Source organism: Typopeltis vanoorti, chromosome 17 (genome assembly GCF_054136105.1).
Source record: "Typopeltis vanoorti isolate ZY-2024b chromosome 17, IOZ_Tvanoo_1.0, whole genome shotgun sequence".
Taxonomy (NCBI): Eukaryota; Metazoa; Arthropoda; class Arachnida; order Uropygi; family Thelyphonidae; genus Typopeltis; species Typopeltis vanoorti.
This window is the reverse complement of record NC_143565.1, coordinates 41,124,806-41,132,452: the sequence shown is the minus strand read 5'-3', so window position 1 is coordinate 41,132,452 and position 7,647 is coordinate 41,124,806.

Genomic DNA, 7,647 nt, shown 5'->3' with positions numbered 1-7,647 from the left:
GCAAACAGTTAAGTTTGCGCCTGAAACATAGTTCAAGCCTAAGATGGTACAACACTAGGGCAACGCATTGTAAATAACTAAGCTTATAAAATTACTTGGTAACCCTAATATACAGTATCCCCAAGTTAAAAAATTAATTACATCTATATCTCCTCCAGAGATTCTTATTAAAAATAAAAACACCTTCTATATAGGTAAAATTGATAAGGCTCTGTATTACTAAAACCTTGGTATTTAGGGTCTAGCTACTCACTGAGGAGACGTCAAAAAAGGTTGAAACCGGGCTGGGTAGTGACCCCACCCATAATGTATTGCAGTATACATCTTTTAGTAAGATGTGCTTTACATTATGGGAAATACTAAGAATAGTGATCAGAACTTTACCCACCTTTACAATAAGTTGCCCTAGTGTTGTACCATCTTTAGACTTGAACTATGGTCAGGCGCAAACTTAAGTGTTTTGCTTACTTGGGATTAGGAGTTAAATAACTAAGCTTATAAAATTACTTGGTAACCCTAATATACAGTATCTCCAAGTTAAAAAATTAATTACACACACACACACACACACACACACACACACACACACACACACACACACACACACACACACACACACACACATATATATATAAATGTGTATGTAGAAAGTTTTTTACCTTGGGTATACAGTATATTAAAGATATCAAGCAATTTTATAAGCTAGGTTTTAATCCTTTTCCCCAAGTAAGCAAACAGACAAGTAAGTCAAGTTTCCACCTGCACGTAGTGCAAGTCTGACGAAACTCGTGGTAACGGTGGATTAAGATCCGATCACTTTCCTTAGTATTTTCCCCTAATGCAAAGCACATTCCTTTGCGGTGATGTATGATGCTATATATTAAAGGCAAGGGCCACTACCCAGACCGGCTTAGACTTTTATTGAGGTCTCGTTAGTGGGAATCAGCATTATATACCTCCGCAAGAGGATGTGCTTTGCATTTGGGGAAAATACTAAGGCAAGTGATCGGAGCTTACTCCACCTTTACCACGAGTTGCCTCAGACTTTGGTTAACATATATACCGGGTGATTATAAAATAACGTCAAGTGTTCAGAGCCCTCTAGCGAGTAATGTATTGGACGAAACATACCAATATTCGGTAGACGTACACAGTGCAACATGGGGATTAGATTTAACGAAATAAAACATAGTACGAAAGTTGCTAACAGGGGAAATTTTGGCGCTGTTTACCGAGTAAAATGCATTAATTTGCATTATCGCGTTTCTTGTGAGCGATCATGCAATAAAAGGAAAGCCTGTGAGATTTCTTATCAGTAGACGAACTGCTTTTCGATGCCTATCACCTTACGTGAGCGTGCTTTGTTAGTCAAACTCTATTATCAGAGGAACAATAATGCCAGTGCTTGTCTTCGTGATTTTCGGCGTATGAAAAATTTACGAAAAGCACCGATTAGCGTAACAAACTTACGAAAACTGGTTCGGCGATTTGAAACTACTGGAACTCTAGAACTGCAGGTAGGCAGGGTACGCAAACCAATGAATCACCAACAAGTTGAACAAGTTGCAACTGCTATTGTGGAACAGGAGATGACGAATGTGCAGGGTACCAGCAGTGCACGAGCAATATCCCGACAAACGGATATCGCATACACAATGGTGTGGAAAATCCTACATCAGATGTTGAAGTTTTACCCCTATAAAATCAGTCATGTTCAAGAATTGCGCCCTGGTGATGCGACCACGAACCAACTTATCTTTGAGATTCTTAGCGTGCATGGAAGTGGATGATGTATGGCCGTGGCAGATTTTATGGAGTGATGAAGCGCACTTTTATTTGAACGGCGATATTAACACACGCAACTGTTGCATTTGGGCTGCAACTAATCCGCACGTGTCTGCAGATGCCTATCCACTTGCCCAAAGTCACAGTGTGGTGCGGATTTACGGCATCTTTTATCATCGGTCCATACTTTTATGAGGAAAATTGCCAAAATTGACCAGTGACCTGTTCCGTCAATGCTAACAGGTATGCCAATATGCTACAGAACTTTGTGGTTCTACAACTGCAGCAAAGAGGATGTCTCGATTCGACCATCTTCATTCAGGATGGTGCACTATCCCACATTGGACTTCAGGTACAGCGTGTTTTGCGACAACATTTCTCTGACAGAAGAATCATTAGTCGTGCATTTCCCACGCCATGGCCACCGAGATCGCCTGATCTTAATCCTTGTGACTTTTGGCTGTGGGGATTTCTTAAAAGCATTGTGTATCAAGGACATGTACCCAATATTCCAACTTTGAAAGATCGAATAACGTTACACGTGAGACAAATCAATTCCGATATGTTGCGAGCCACTGTGGAAAATGTCGTGCACCGTATGCAGTTCCTGGAACATCAGAATGGTGGTCATATTGAGCCTCCTTTGTAATTAACAATGAACGTCATGAAATTGATGTGTGCTGTCTCTCATTTGCCATTTAGTCATTCATTAGTTACACCTACTAAAATTAATTTGGCAGCGCTAAAATTTCCCTTGTTGGCGACTTTTGGTAATATTATATATATATATATATCTGCTCCGCGACAGGCCCATCTTGTCGCCGAGCAGACCCGCTCAGAGCTGGCTTTGCCCAATGTGAGGCCCATCCTACAATCGAACATCGAACAGAGCCGCTCATGACCCCCATGGAAAAGCAGCTACAAGAGCACTTTAGCAGACTTCCCAAAACAGCGGTACCCAGGTTGAAGTCATGCAGATGTCATATTTCCATATACAAGTAGCCAAAAGGTTTCGCACCTTATTACTATAATACTCTGGATTAGAGATATATGTTGAAAGTTCTACTTTTAACTTGATTATACTATAAATTAAACATGCCAAGAAATTATATTCTTGGTTTAATCCTTTATCGAAGTGTAAGCAAACAAAATTTGCGTGTATATAGAGGCCAATGACTTCACATCAAATGGAACGTACATATAATGTAACGTACATATCCTTAGACATGTACTCATATAATGCTATGCAGCAAAGCTTGGTCAACTGGTAGAGACTCTACTACTAATGGCTCACGCAAAAAGTTAAGCAACTTTGAGCACGGTTAGTACTTGGAAGGAGTTAATCGTTCGATGCTATTGGTACACTCTTCCGCGATGAGTCTTTGGACTTCCTGGAGGTGTCACATAATAATAATTATTACGAGAAGGGATACTACTCACACATTTCGCTTCTATATACAAGTAGCCTAGTTGTGAAGTTATTTCACGTGCAAAATTTTGTTTGCTCATACTTGGATAAAGGATTAAAACCAAGAATATAAATGCTAATGCTTGGCATCTTTAATTTATAGTATATTCAAATTAAAAAACTAAATAAACTAATATATATTCTCATATTTCAACATTCCAGAGTTCAAAAAGAGTCTAAATTATTTGCCTCTGCACGCTCTTTCTCCAATGTTTCCTTCTCGTTATCAGAGTCCGGTGATGACCAGATCTGCACACAGAAATCCACATGAGATTGATTATCGTCTTACACAGCAGAACTATCACCTCTTTATCCGTACTTGTCAGTTGTTCTCATTATATCAGCAATTTTTTGATTAATCCTAACAACTTTTGTGATGTGTGCCCTTAACTTCAGTTCCCTATTTACCGTCCCTTGCCACCTCCAACCTCTTGCAGTGACGTTCCTCCAATATGATAAACCTCATTCCACACTCCACCTTTTCTGGATAAAGTGCATGACTTTACACTTAGCAACATGGAAATGACATACCCATTCCATTCTTGTGACAACATCAAGTAAGCACTTCATGACATTGCTCTTCGTAATTTAGCCTTATCAGAAAATAACTGAATATCTCTTCTAAAACCTTGTGCCATATCACTAATATATAAATTAAACAGCAGTCAACCTAGAACGGAATCCTGTGGTACTCCACTCGTCACTCTCCTCTTCCGCGACACTGCACTTCCATACACATACACTACAGACACCGTATTATAAAATGCAGCCAATTTACTAAAGGAAGACCTGCTTTGACAAACCCATGCTTCTCTCTCGAACGATTTCTGTTCTGTTCTGTTACAGACTCATTGAACAACCGATCAAGGGTGCAGCCATTTATTTTCCCACATTCCCGTAATATTTATGGTGATATTTCACCATACAATTCCACAGCTGATTAGCATTAAGATTGCTTAATATTCTAAACTCTATTCTTGAACTATCATACTTCTGTGACCCTTCTTATTGTTTTTCGACGCTATCCCTAACACTCTCCACATGAAACACATTAACGAAATAGTGAACAGTAGCAGTGAACATTTCCACATCTTTCAGGACGTGACTCGTGTTCCATCTCCAGCAACTAAAGTCAGTCTCCCCTATTCTCCTTTTTCTATTAATGATAGAATGTAGAATTCTCTACTGCTTCCGCCTGTTCTTTATATCCCCTCATTAACATTCTCTTTCTTAGAAACTCCATAACTTCACGATTCTTTCATTTGACACCTACATCATTATTATACTCAAAATTATATACAATCTGACGTTATCATAAGTGATTGATTTCTGGATGATTTTTCTCCCTTTCAATTGATTCAACCATTGCACATCGTCGATCTGTTTCCTTAATCACTCAGTTTCCTGCACTGTAAGTCCACACATCCTCTCCCTCTCTATTTCTCTTGTACTGTGAAGCCGGTACCCGCCTAGCCACTTCCAACGTAATCATTCTTCCCAATTTGTGGCATCGCAGTGACATCTCCTATTGTATTGTTACTGTATGGTACGATATAATTAAATCATACACCGGTGTTCACGTGTTGCTTCCGACATGCTTCAACTGTATATGAAATAAAATAAACAAACATCCGCTAGCTTCTTTTATTCACCAAAATGGGAAGATGAGGCCGTTGCGGACCTAACCTATGTTGGAGAGAATTTTTATTGTTTAAATCCGACTCGACGTTTTTTTTTTTTTTTAATCTGTAAACCTATAGTATATAAGTCCCATAGGCGAGTTAGGGATTTCTTATTCATTTTTTTAAAAATTAATTTGCTTTTTATATTACTTATTTTTAGGTACATTTTTATATATTTGAATCCTGAATAAGGGAATGCAGATAAAACTGAGAGCAACAGTAACATTGATTTTCATCCAGAATCTCACTTCGTAAACAACTTCTTAAACATCTAGATAAATATTGGTTTCTCAATAATCATGTTATGCTTTAATATTTTCGCCAGCTTTTTTTTTAATTCTATCGCAACCATAAATTTGATATGGTATAATTTCATAATTCATTATCCAATGTAAACTTCAGATAGACTTTAAATTCAGCATCGCACGCGAAATTGTGATCCCCTAGGGCTTTATCATCAGATTGTGGTTCAGAGAAACTGCAGATCCCTTTAGTGTACGACAGTCTTTGAGTCTGTTACGCGACATTACATGTTCATGCAAGCCACAGCACCTGAGGCAACAATTTCTGCGACGATGCTCGTTTATCCAATCACATCCTATTATCACCTCCAGTGAACGATAGGGGGGGGGGGTGCTCGCTGATCTCCACACATGTCGCCTCCAAGCACTGGCTGCAGTTTAAATGCACGTGATTTATAGATACCCTTTTCCTGTTTTCTCCCTCCTTGCAGTCATCAACCGTCTGTGTCGTCCTACTCCTACGCTGAGTAATACTATCGATCAATATTTGAAACCTCTGCCTGCTTGGAACTTAGATGATAACGGAAATACGAAGCCGGAAAGGATGTGCGGCAACTGATATAAATGGCTCTCTATTTTCTGACGACTAAGCAATGTGTTACGTGACACTTTTTTCTCCAAACTAAGAATTTTGTTGTTCATTGTATCGCTAGACTTCATGCCAGCAACGAAAGAGTAATTCAGCAGACGATGCAACAACAACAACAATAATAATAATATATTAATATAGAATGAATAGAGTATATTTTTAATGGGCGAGTTAATTTGGTATTAATAAGGGTATATTTTCCTTCTTTCTTTTCAACTTCTAACTCACACACGACATTAATGTGTTGTGCAACCTTTTGTGTGGAGAATTAATTAAAAAAAACTTTTATAAGTATGATTATTTTACGGTATTTTTCTACTACTCGAAGGCTGATCATTATGAATACCACAAGCCGTTTTTTCCCCTAAGGGAAGTGACATGAAAAATTAATCAACTTTTCTTAAGCGATTAATTTTTTATGGTTTAAATTCATCATTTTGAAAGATTCTGCATTAATATTTCCTTTTGCTATCACCGTCTTTCGCTCTATTTTTATCTTATACTGAGCGAGTTGTACAAGTTTTCAATTACTGTCAGCATCCCAGCAACCAAATGTGTTCGCTAACGTGGAACATTATGACCAAAATGGCAACGCATCATTTGCACCGCAGAAATGCTTAATTGCCACGGTGAACGAACACAAAACAGCAAAAAAAGTTCTCCAAACGAATGCTTAGTTCTCCTTGCGATGGTGCAGAGGAAATGACGCGTAACGTGACGTCACGATATCATTCCATTTAGGATGTCTCTCAGACAACGGAGAAAACTATGCACACTGCTATTTCGCGGTGTTTTAATATAATGAAGTGTTTGCGCATGCTTCGTTTGATAAAGCTAGCCAATTGTAAACGATTATGGGCTTTATAATTTAAATATCGTTTGGAAGGAAGAGACTCAAAAGGCTTCAAATTGGCAATGTTACAACAAAAGTGAAATGGGATTAATATCCATATATTTCTCAACAAATAGCACTTAATAATACATTAAAAATTTTAAAAAATGATAATTTAAAATTTAATATTTTTAAACTTGATTTTCATCAGTTACTGAATATAAAATAAATCCAGTTATATGATGTTTTTTTTTTCTTTTAAAGGGAATAAAATTAAAAGTGCAATTATATAAGTAACACTTTAAGAAAAATATACTTTCAGTAAAAATTATATTAATTTCAATTAGGTTTCATTTTGATAAAAAAAAACAAAATGAAATCAACTATTCATCGAAATGGTGTTAGATGAATAAGAAACAAGGCCTTCTAAACATAATTTACTACATTAATTAATAATTAATAAATTTAAGCCTAACTTCCTGTATTTAAAACATTTACAGAGTGATACTTTTGAAGTTCATGCAATTTCTTCTCTAATGACACAATATACCAGATAAAATTGCGCTCTGTCAATTTATAAATACAATAATAACCAGAAATGATTTTATCTAAGACTGAAAGAGAAATTTCCATCACCCCTTTCGCTAACGGCGGCTATGTCTAATAGAAACGACTGATAAATTTAGAATTAACCTTGGGAGATATTGGGATAATTTCTATTATCAAAACATTCTTACATTTCTAATGTTATTACTTCCTCCGTCCAATGAGTCTTCGAATATGCGGGCAAAATTTCCAGTTAATATTTATTTTATTTTTGTGACTATTCTTTTTAAAAATTTACCGTTTGCAATTTTATAATGGTATGACTTTAATTGAAAACGCTGATAGTAAATAAATATTACTCACTTAATGTTAGTGATATAATTTGCTGATCGTTTCTCGCATTTCTGAGATCGCTCAAGTGGTATCCGAGAAAATGTATCAGA